Source organism: Schistocerca americana, chromosome 1, assembly GCF_021461395.2.
Source record: "Schistocerca americana isolate TAMUIC-IGC-003095 chromosome 1, iqSchAmer2.1, whole genome shotgun sequence".
In the NCBI taxonomy this organism is placed as follows: Eukaryota; Metazoa; Arthropoda; class Insecta; order Orthoptera; family Acrididae; genus Schistocerca; species Schistocerca americana.
Genome location: NC_060119.1, coordinates 880,644,648 through 880,656,729, shown reverse-complemented (window position 1 = coordinate 880,656,729; position 12,082 = coordinate 880,644,648). Strand labels below are relative to the sequence as shown.

At 37.5% G+C, this 12,082-nt stretch overlaps 1 protein-coding gene across 1 annotated transcript in view; it reads left to right on the top strand.

Annotated features, from left to right (window-relative positions):
- The window catches only part of LOC124614330 (cadherin-87A), a 698,834-nt gene extending 690,879 nt beyond the window's left edge, over positions 1–7,955 (top strand). The window contains exon 39 of the mRNA XM_047142934.1: positions 7,917–7,955. The gene's annotated coding sequence lies outside the window, so the exon portion shown is untranslated. The remainder of the gene's footprint in view (positions 1–7,916) is intronic.
- The last annotated feature ends 4,127 nt before the right edge of the window (positions 7,956–12,082 follow it).

The window sequence follows — 12,082 nt, the reverse complement described above, 5'->3', positions numbered from 1 at the left end:
ACTGAAATATCTTTCCACGAACTCAAGAAACATCTATCACAGGCAACACAGCTGGGACACCAATATTGAGTGCCCCCTTGATATATATGGTAGATGTGGGCCAAACAGCGGTGGGAGTGGCTCTGCAACAAAAAGTTGAGGGCATTTGACAGCCATTTGCCTTTTTCTCAAAGAACATGAGCCAACAACGGCAAAAATGGAGCACCACTGATCATGAGTTGTTTACTATTCATTTAGCAATAAAAAATTTCGGCCCATTGGTTGAAGGGAGACATTTTGCAGTTTATATTGACTACAAGCCACTGGTAGCTATTTTTCAGTGTGATACTAATCTCAGCTCATCACATCAGTGCAGGCAGGTAAAGTATATTGCCCGGTTCTCAAGTGATGTGCAGCACATAGCAGGGAAAGACAATGTGGTTGCAGATAGCCTCTCTTGGAACTGTGCTAGTTTAAACTCCATTCATTGGGCAAAGATAGTGTTAAAACAACAGAACTGCATTGCAGCTCAGATCTGTGCCAGCCATGGATGTGCTGGACAGTATTTGGTGTGACATAGCAAGAGCAAAGCAGTGACTCTACATACCAAAACAGTGATATAGTTTAGCACATCTTGGAGTTCAAGTGACAGCCAAGCTTGTCTCCACTGAAGTTGTGTGGATGGAAGTGCAGAAAGATTGTCATGCATGGGCATGTATGTGCCCGACATGCCAGCATAATAAGATCAGCAGTCATGTCTTCACTCCTGTTGCTTACTTCCTGATGTCGTCAGCTAGATTTTTGCATACACATTTGGACAATGTATGGCTGTTACCATACTCTGTGCACCAACTTTATTTGCTGATGATCATTGATCATTTTGCAATGTGGCCAGAGGTCATTGCGATATAAGATACTGTACATCCACTGAATCGGTTGGGAGAGCATTACTGCAGGCTTGGCTCTCCAGGTTTGGCATTCCGCAAGATGTAACTATGGATCGAGGGAGACAATTTGAAAGCCAACGTTTCAGTGAACTTTTCCTCCTGTGTGGCCACAACCACATCCATGATGCAAGCTACCATCCAGCTAGCAATGGACTGGTAAAGCAGTTTTACCGTACTCTTAAAATGGCCCCAACGTGCAGTTCATCACAATGGTCAGAACCACTGCCACTGGTTCTACTCAAGTTGAGAATGGCAGTGGAGAGCATCCAATGCCCACCAGCACAGTTGGTCTAAGGCAAGCAGCTGAAGGTTCCAGGAGAATTGATCTTGCCAGCATCCACTCAACTAGTTGTCTTGGAGCTGAGCACACAGTTTGGATAAAAATCAGTCTCAGAATGAGGGCCATTCAGCCTACCACTCCTGTACTAAATGGAAACTGGCAGGTGTTTGTTCATAGAAACATAACAAAAACATCCCACATGTGGCACAAGGATGATACCGTGTGACCACCCCTTGTTTCGCCACATTTAGTACCGTACTGAGAAATCACAAGGGGGAGACACACTTTCAATGTTGGTAAACAGGAAGCAGTCTCAATAGAGTGACTCAGGCCTGTGTACACTGATGAAGAGATGCTCCCTTCTCATTCCTTGACATCGCACTCAAAGGAGGCTGATCCTTTGGCACCAATAGAAGAAACCAAAGCGTCTACCTTGGAACAGGAGCAATCCTTGCCTGCACCAGCCATTTTCTCGAGAACCAGCAGGCAGATAAACTGCAATATCCCTCGCTTACTGGGGGGCACCCAGTTTCAATAAAGGGCAAGGTAGTTGATGTGGTGACACCTCCAATACACTCCGCCACAATAAGCGAACAAAACCACCACAGATTATTAAAAGCATCTTTGATGCAGTCAGCATATAGTGATTGTTGTTATTTACAGTTGTTTATCAGTTGTTTGTTGTTTTATCCTAAGCAAGCATAATGATGTTACTGGTGAATAAATGAGCAATATTTACGGTGGATGACAGACAAAGCTCAATTTCCCATACTACCATCAACAATACCAGACCAGCACAACCAGAAACAGCCTAGGATACAGAAATACAGACACATACACATTATACATTAAGGAAATTATATGTGACAGTTCAATTAAGTATTAGATTGAATATAGGTAAATATTGTGTTATCAACTACATTTGAATCTGTAGTAAACTCACTAGTGTAGTGAGAAGCAAATATTAGAACTACTGCTGAAGAGCAACACTGTGAGGTTGGCCTCCTTATTAGCATTGTCTGCAGAACACATTAATGCTGTGTGAATGACAGTGCTTCATTCATGAACAGAAATTTGTGGAACACTGTAACTGTGTTGTTTAGCAAAGTACAGTACTGGAAGTAAATTAAAGGAAGGAAGGAAGGTTAAAGTTTAATGTCCCACTGATAATTAGATCATTAGAGATGGAGCACAAACTCGAAATGTTTCAAGGATCAGGAAGGAAATCACCCGTGCCCTTCTAAAGGAACCATATTGACATTTTCCTGGAGCAATTTAGTAAAATCAGGGAAAACCTAAATGTGGATGGCCAGACATCGGTTTGAACTATCATTCTTTAGAATGCGAGTCCAGTATGCTAACCACTGCTACCTTTCTTGGTGATTTAAATTAGGCCCTGTGATAGCTTTTTAATGACTTCCTACTTAACAGCCTTCTTTGGCTTTTACAATAACTACATGTGATGCTCTGCACTGATCACCTGGATTCTGTGCAGATTATCAGGCACAAATTCTCTGATGCATGCATGAAGTATCTTGTCTATTTGTGGCTACCATTTGAACTGGCATTTCTTTTCCAATGTCAAAAGATATATCTAGGGTTCATTTCAAGTCAAGTGTGGGCTGTAATTATTGTACGGCATTGAAACATGGTAGATATTCTAATGTGAAACCAATTTATGCTGGTAAAAAAAATAGCTCCGATTCTAGCCACCAGGTGCTAATCTGTCACAGTGAATGCAAGAAAAGACATACACAAATGGTTCCAATTATAATGGATTAGGAATGGGACATGGGCAGAAAATGTCAAAAAAGTGTTGATATTATTAAAGACTGCTTACATGATTTGTTCAATATGAGCACCAGAGATGTTGACAAGATGATTTACAGTTCCAAATATGCACTTGGCCAAAATTAGAACTAATTTTTTCCAATGTAAATCGATTCCACATTAACACATTAGAATATGTACCAAATTTTGCTACCATATGATGATTACAGCCCAAACTGGCCTTTGGGAGCAGATGCACTTTAATTTTTTTTAACATACTGGGTAGTTATAATTAAAGTACACTATGGGAGGATAGTCCTGTTAATAGGAAAAGCTAATCAATAGAGTTACCCTTTTTACAGAATTTGACCATGAGTTGTGTATAATGGATAAGTAAATCAGACTATTCAATTCTTTTCTAAGATCTTACTCAGCAGTTAGAAAGAAATGCAGTATGAATAATATTATACTGAAGCTAGGACAACTCAGTTCCAAATACATTTAGTGGTTTAAAATATGTACTAACAGTCACCAGCCTATCCAGGCAATGAAACAGTGAAGTACTGGAAAAGCAGAAGTATGAATTTTGCCTATTTTCTTCTACTGTTGCTTCTTCAAATAAATATTACTCCGCATAAACAAAGTTGGACTACACCCTTACACATTACGTTTTTAAAAGAGAAAAAGCCCAGTAGATAATTTAAGGAACTAAAAAAATTTGGCCAAGGGGTACCTTTAGAAAAGCACTTTCCATAATCATCAAACTCAGATACTAAAATACTTAAATACTAAAGCATACACTTTTTATACTGATCATTTCAGGTCAAGAAAACCTCTTTTTTCTGGAATTCACTTTCAAAAACTATTATTCTCTGATCTAACTCTGTATAGTCATTTAACAGATTCTAGTAACTTGGCTTCACTCTGATTGAATTTTACGTAAGAAAACTTTTACTATAATAGTTTGTAATAGTTAAGAAAACTTTCTCATTATTTACAAAAAACAATTTAAATGGTGCCTCTTTACATTAACTTGGCACTTCATAAATCTGTAAAACGGGGTACTCGGATTAATCAAAGACCAGAAAGGAACGCTATATAGGTGTATGATTAGGATGAAATAACAGGGTGAACCAGTTTCTTTAAAGTTCATGAGAGAGAGAGAGAGAGAGAGAGAGAGAGGAGGGGGGGGGGGGGGCAAAAAAAAGATTTAAATTAATGGTTCATGCTTGTTGTTGTTGTGGTCTTCAGTCCTGAGACTGGTTTGATGCAGCTCTCCATGCTACTCTATCCTGTGCAAGCTTCTTCATCTCCCAGTACTTACTGCAACCTACATCCTTCTGAATCTGCTTAGTGTATTCATCTCTTGGTCTCCCTCTACGATTTTTACCCTCCACGCTGCCCTCCAATGCTAAATTTGTGATTCCTTGATGCCTCAAAACATGTCCTACCAACCGATCCCTTCTTCTGGTCAAGTTGTGCCACAAACTTCTCTTCTCCCCAATCCTATTCAATACCTCCTCATTAGTTACATGATCTACCCACCTTATCTTCAGCATTCTTCTGTAGCACCACATTACGAAAGCTTCTATTCTCTTCTTGTCCAAACTAGTTATCGTCCATGTTTCACTTCCATAAATGGCTACACTCCATACAAATACTTTTCAGAAACGACTTCCTGACATTTAAATCTATACTCGATGTTAACAAATTTCTCTTCTTCAGAAACGCTTTCCTTGCCATTGCCAGTCTACATTTTATATCCTCTCTACTTCGAACATCATCAGTTATTTTACTCCCTAACTAGCAAAACTCCTTTACTACTTTAAGTGTCTCATTTCCTAATCTAATTCCCTCAGCATCACCCGATTTAATTTGACTACATTCCATTATCCTCGTTTTGCTTTTGTTGATGTTCATCTTATACCCTCCTTTCAAGACACTGTCCATTCCGTTCAACTGCTCTTCCAAGTCCTTTGCTGTCTCTGACAGAATCACAAAAATGCTTACAAATCATGCTTACAAAAGGAAAATACCAAAAAAAATCTTGTCTGGTGGCTGTAGGCTTGGGTGTATGACGAACAATTATGCTGACTACACTACCCACAGTACAGCCTACAAGTATCTTGCTGTGTGGGCTCAATTTCTCTTCTTGGCGTTGTTCAACCTTAAATACAGTAGCCCAGCAACTTGCAGCCATGCCATAAGCCATTTTCAATCTTCATCTGAGGCATTTTTGTGCAAATTTGCAGGCAAAGCTTCTCCTGCTCCTCAATAACTGCTGCCTACAGACTGCGTGACTTACTTTCCACATTTACTTTAGGTAGCGTGCCAATTCGCCCTTGCCACCTTTTCCAGTCCCCAAAGCCATTTTCATTTCAAACAACAGCACACTGGTTTTTACATAACACCTATTTCTTACATTGTTCCTAAGCGTGAACATTTCTTACAATTGTCCAATTTACATCACCTAGAATAGTTTACACACACAACTATTTTTAAATACAAATGTCAACAGAACATTTTTAATGTAATAAATATAGTACCAATATGTGAAAATTTTAAAGCAAAAAAATTATTAAAATTATAGATGAACCATAAACAAATAGTGTTATAATACAAAACTTTGCACTGAGTTTGAAGATTTATTATTTGATGTCCACACAGTACATTATTATTTTCTGCATAATTTCACTGTAAAGTGATAATTAACTTAAAAGTGATTGGTCCATGTGTATCTGCTCATTAATAATTTTATTTTTTATCCTTAGTGTTATTTGTAGAGAAAATGCTTCAAACAACAGACTAATAGCCATAAAATAAAAATCACCAGTGATATGAACACTGGCCATGGCAGCCTACATTGTACAATTAGTAATTTGACTATCTTAAGTGATTATGCTGCTGTTATAAAATTGATCTCCACCTGTAGGAATGTGTGAAAATCATTTCACTGGAGAGAAGTTAAAGATGCACTACTATACTATAGAGCATGAAGCTGGGGGATGGAGGGGCCAGTATTGAAGGCACCACCACAACCTTTTCCTCACCCTTCCCCCACTTGTGTTCTTGTCATACACTTCTGTCATCAGAAGCCTCAGCCTGCAGACCCATTTATATTTAGCTGAAGTTGGCAAACTACGTCACTGTCTAACAAATATATACATAACACATCACACGGCACTCACCTGAAAGTGCCATGATTACCAAAATTGTCAGACAGCACACTGCAATAAAGATTTTAGTGCCAGAAGTGGACAATGAATTCTTTAGAACAGTTTATTATGGCTGTGAAATTATGTATCAAGAACTGTGTGAAAATGATGTAGTGAAATAGCAGCTATAGCTCCATTCTCGAACCATTCCCTGTTAACATATTCTTGTGTGACTTATAAGGTATATTGTAGCAAAATACATGATTACTACTCATCTGCGAAATTATAAAGCTATTTCAGATCTGATTAAAGGACATCAACCATTCATTAGATCCGCATGTTAGTTTTAACCTTACTACAAAGCAGAAAATAAATGTTATTGTTATAATAGACAGTGACAGATTTGGCAATATATACCACTATTTCCTACTCTTATCTAAAATCTGATGGTGACTTTTGTGTCAGAAAAGAAAGTGGTGAATGTGCAGCCGAGTTCTTATTCCAGATCAGTTTGTCACTTATTACTGAATCCAGCTTTCTTGGCCACTTTAAAATGACATGCAAAATAGTGGACTTCAAAATGTGGTAAAGCCCTTTATATAAAAGGGTTATCATCTCAGCTGAAACAATGAGCAATGGGAGTATGGGAGTATCATGTGGTCCCCAAAAGTTTCTGCACTCTAAGTACAGTTCAAAAAAGAAAGAGCAAATAATTGTCAACTCCTTTATTGGAGGCTTTAAGTCCATTGCTTTACATTAGTGAAAGCTAGGACACATTTTGCAAGCAAAAAGACTGAGATTCCTCAAACTTCAGCATAGATGGGAAAGTTCCCATTAGCAACAAGAAGGAAGATGATACAGACTATTGAAGTGTATTACAAATCCACACGATCAAGCTTTCTGTAATCATCTGAAGATGAGAGCTACCACAAGATTAGGTGAAGATCTCTGAAAAGTGATTAGAACCAGTCATGTTTTGTATCATGTCTTGTATTCATTTTGTATAAACTTAAGGCAGTTTTGCAAACAAGTGACCAATCATGTGCCCCAGCTGTCATCCATGTAGCATCATAAGAAGCAATGACTACCAAACATACAAATTTTGTTAACAGGGTTTATGTGGCAATAATGCACTTCATTCATACTACTGCTGGCATGGCTTTGCAACTTTTGCTACCATCATTCACTTCTGCATTCACTGTATGGAAATGTTGCACATGTGTGAAGAGAGCTATGATTTTCCATTGTGTGCTATCTATTTTTTTGTTTGCAAATTAAGATGACTCAGTTGCAAGCCATACAGATCCAAAAAAAGGAGAGTGAATTTTTGATGGTATTTTTCATATACTTTTCACAGAGATAATGAGCACAGTCACACAATATCATCTTTCCTATATCTAAAAAACTGACAAGTATTTTTTTCTTGCTTGTGGATATTTTAATTCATCGCATCCCCTTCATACATAAAATAGATCGCCCAGAATGTTTATAGGTAGCTGTATCCACTTCATATCACATACAAACTCACAATTTTTGTTAAATAATTAAGGCAGCAACATTGCAGTGGCAGCATTTTCAAGTAGAAATTTTCAAGGAACACGTCATCACAATTTTTCATCCTTCATAACCAATTTTCCTGTAATAAAGGCTCCAGAGATTGGCAACTCAATACTACTACATAAATTTTAGTATGAACATATTTTCTGCACAATTTAACATATTTTCTGCCTAATTTTTTTTCAATAACAACAGAATAATAGTAAAAAATGTTAACTTTTGTTTCAGTCTGAGAAGACCTCTCCAGTGAAGCATGAATATGGTACTGGAAAGATTTCTGCCAAAGTTTTGCTTTCTCGTGTTGACAAAAAACCACAAATGTGATAAGAGAATTGATGGACTGCCCAGAGCAACAGTAATACAAAACAGGAATGTACATATGTGTGTGTGTGTGTGTGTGTGTGTGTGTGTGTGTGTGTGTGTGTGTGTGTGTTTGTTTGTTTGTAGGCCTGGTACTCTTAATGAATGACATTCAGATTTTATACTGATCAATTGACTTAAGATGACACAGAATGGAAATTTTTTGAATGTCCATCCTTTTGATTGGAGGTGTCAGGGACTTCGGCCATTCACTTATGCAATAAAATGGAACACCTACAGCCATCCTTTCGATGTTACTTATTATATGGCTACCAGTTTTGGTGCACTATCTTGAGGTCATAACTGATGCTGAGGGGGTTAACTCCAAACATCTGTGAACTGGTTTTCACAGACTACCTGTAACAACAATGTTGTGTCTCCAGCAATCAACTTGGTAGTAGATGGTTAGAGACACAACATTGTCATTATAGGTAATCCGCAAAAACCATTTCATAGATGTTGGCCACTGATAAATCATTTATACAATTGGAGTTAATCCCTTCATTATCAATTAAGGCCTGAAAATTGTGCACTAGAGCACCAAAACTGGTAGCCATGTAACAAATAACATCTTAAGGACAGCTGTAGGCGTTCCATTTTATTACACAGAATAGTGATATCTGTAGCAGACCAACCTGATATGAAGTACAGAATTCTGCTGCATTGTGTAATATTTTTTATAAAATAAGTGCATCAACTGCACTGTAAAAATTAAGAAATTTTCACAAGTGGTGTCTTCATTTGTACCTCATAAGGAAAATGCGTGGATGTAATCAGTGCCAAAGTGAAACATACAACTGTATGGCAGGTTTATGCAACTGATAAATGTAATAGATTAAGTCCAGAAACAATGTGTTGTAACAAACTTTTAATAGCTGAGTAAAAGGAAGAATAATTTTCTGTACAACAATTACACTTCAATATTAATAAGATATAATTATTGTTGTAAATGTAAAAGTGTATATATAATGTTAATAGTGTTTTAAGCTACACTGTATCTTAGAACTATTTGTTTCATATCGTGAGAAATTTATACACTGTTAATTTAAGTTACAATGTCATGTGAAACTTATTTTTACAATTTAATATTGTGACAAACTGAATGTGTAAAATACAGTAAACAGTATGCCAAATGTTTTTACAAAATAACTTTTTTATTCACTTACACTAGAAATTTTCATCTTCCTGTCAACAAATTAACAATTAAACTTTGTTTCCATCGAGTATTTAAAAGCCTATAATTTCAAAAATAATATATAGGGACACTAAAACTGATTTGAATATGCACAAATTGTTCAGGCTATCTACTTCAACCCTACACAAATAATACAGATTGTCATATTTGCACAGTTTGTGTGTTGATACATACTGAAAATGGACAATTCTGCCCATGAACACTCTGTCTCTCTCTCTCTGTGTGTGTATGCGTGTGTTGCTCTCTTTCTAATACAATGAAAAGTTGTGAGGTTCCTGGGGTGCACTTGAAATTATCTATTGCTGTGTCACTAATCCCAATTGCCTAACAACACCTTCACTTCAGCAATGGACTGATTATGTTCAGGAAAGATTACAAGATGTTGGTATGGCTGGATACAGTTAACTATCACATGGATATAAGTACCAGATGCCCAGAAAATCCTAGATGTGCCATATATTTTAACTTCCTTTCCAGCGTCTGGAATCAGTTTAAAAAAAAATCTTAATTATCCTAAAATTTGAGAAATTTTATTTTCATTAGTATTATTGGAAGTGCAAAAAACAAAAAGAATATGGATATTACAACCAATTTTGATGATTATGTAGGGTATTGAAATTTACATCTAACTTTTATATTTGCATAGTTATTTATTTGAAATTATACAGTACGTACATTCTTTTATGGGAATATGATTGCATATATTAAAAGTCCATTAAATTTCGATGTAGGCACCTGTGGAATCGATCAATCTCCTCAAATGATCTGGAATGGAATCCACAGGTTTCTGAACAAGGTTGTGTGGAATGTGAGTAAGAACTTACCGAATCTGCTTCCAGTTCATCCAGGGCGCAAGATTTTATCCAGCACACCACCTTTTTCCTTGCTGTGCTGGTAATTTGAATGGCCACAGAGTGTTAGGTCTGGATTTTATGCAGAAACTTACCATCCAACCAGTTCCACATTATATTTGCAAAGTGAGACAGTGCACTGTCTTTCATGAAGATAATGTCGTCGGTATTTTCCCATCCAGATACTGTGGGCCAAATGTAATCCTGAAGCATTTGGGCCGATGACATTTGTAGCCATTATTCCACACCACATGGTCACTTTCGAACAAAAATGCATCGTCTCCGCCTTTGCTCCAGGTCGTGTCTGCCCAGTAATGGTAACTGTGCCACCTGGTGGGAACCTCCCATATGGAATATGATCTCATCACTCCAGAGGAAGTTGTGAAACAACTGACGCCTGTCTTCGTGTCAACCGAACATCCACTCCCCGTAATCCATTCCATGATAAGTCTTCTAGTGTCAGCTGGTGCACATAATGTAGTTTCCATGCTTGAAAATTTAATTCTTTATGAAACACCTGATGCACAGTGTGCCTCATGTGTCCACTCTCACAAGATGCCTGATGTGTTGATTTCCCCAGGCCATGATTCAACATGTTCCGCACAATTATCACATTCACAGGACACTGATACATGGATGGATGATCTGTTTTTGCTGCATCCATTACTGAACCTATGATCACTAGCTTCTTGTGGCAATTCTTCTCTACACTGTACACCACCATCCCTGCATCGGAACGATCAAATTCCACAGCTCATAGTGTGAAGCAAACAGGAATTTAGTGATACCTAGTTACTTCCTGTCCATCCTGTACATATATCCATGGTCATTCAGAATATGGCTACATACAGAGGATGTAAAAAAAACTATGTATACAAAATTTTGGAGTGTTTAGAGGAGATGATAATTTAAAAAAATTTTTATTCAGATGCTTAATCACATAAAGATAGCCCTGAAAAATCATGCCTGTGAAATTTTAATTGCTAAACAACACTTGTACAACTTAGAACAAAAATATCAGGTGGATGCAATAAGTAATTTATGCATGAACAGTCCAGTTCCCATGAACCATGGACCTTGCCATTGGTGGGGATGCTTGTGTGCCTCAGTGATGCAGATAGCCATACCATAGGTGCAGCCACAACAGAGGGATATCTATTTAGAGGCCAGACAAACATGTTGTTCCTGAAGATGGGCAGTAGCCTTTCCAGCAGTTACAGGAGCAACAGCCTGGATGATTGACTGATCTGGCCTTGTAACAGCAAGCAAAACGGCCTTGCTGTGCTGGTAATGTGAATGGCTGAAAGCAGTTGGAAACTGCAGCTGTAGTTCTTCCCAAGGTCATGCAGCTCTACTGTACATTAAATAGTGATGGCATCCTCTTGAATAAAATATTCCAGAGATAAAATAGTCCACTATTTGAATCTCTGGATGGAGACTGCTGACGAGGACATCATTATCAAGAGAAAAAAACTGGCATTTTGAGGATTGGAGTGTGGTATGTCAGATTCTTTAATCGGTTAGGTAGGTTAGAAAATTTAAAAAGGGAGATGGATAGGTTAAAGTTAGATATAGTGGGAATTAGTGAAGTTCAGTGGCAGGAGAAATAGGACTTCTAGGCAGGTGAATACAGTGTTATAATTAAAAAATCAAATAGGTCTAATGCAGGAGTAGGTTTAGTGTTGAATTAAAAAAATAGAAATGCAAGTAAGCTTCTATGAAAAGCAGAGTGAACACATCAATGAAACCAAGATAGACACAAAGCCCATACCCACCACAGTAGCACAAGTTTATATGCCAACTAGTTCCTCAGATGACGAAGAGATTGAAGAAATGTATGAAGAGATAAAAGAAATTAATCAGATAGTTAAGGAGATGAAAATTTAATAGTCTGGGGGAACAGGATAATTTAGTCATAGCTAACACTTGGTTTAAGGATCTTGAAAGAAGGTTGTATATGTGGAAGAGACCTGGAAACATCGGAGAGT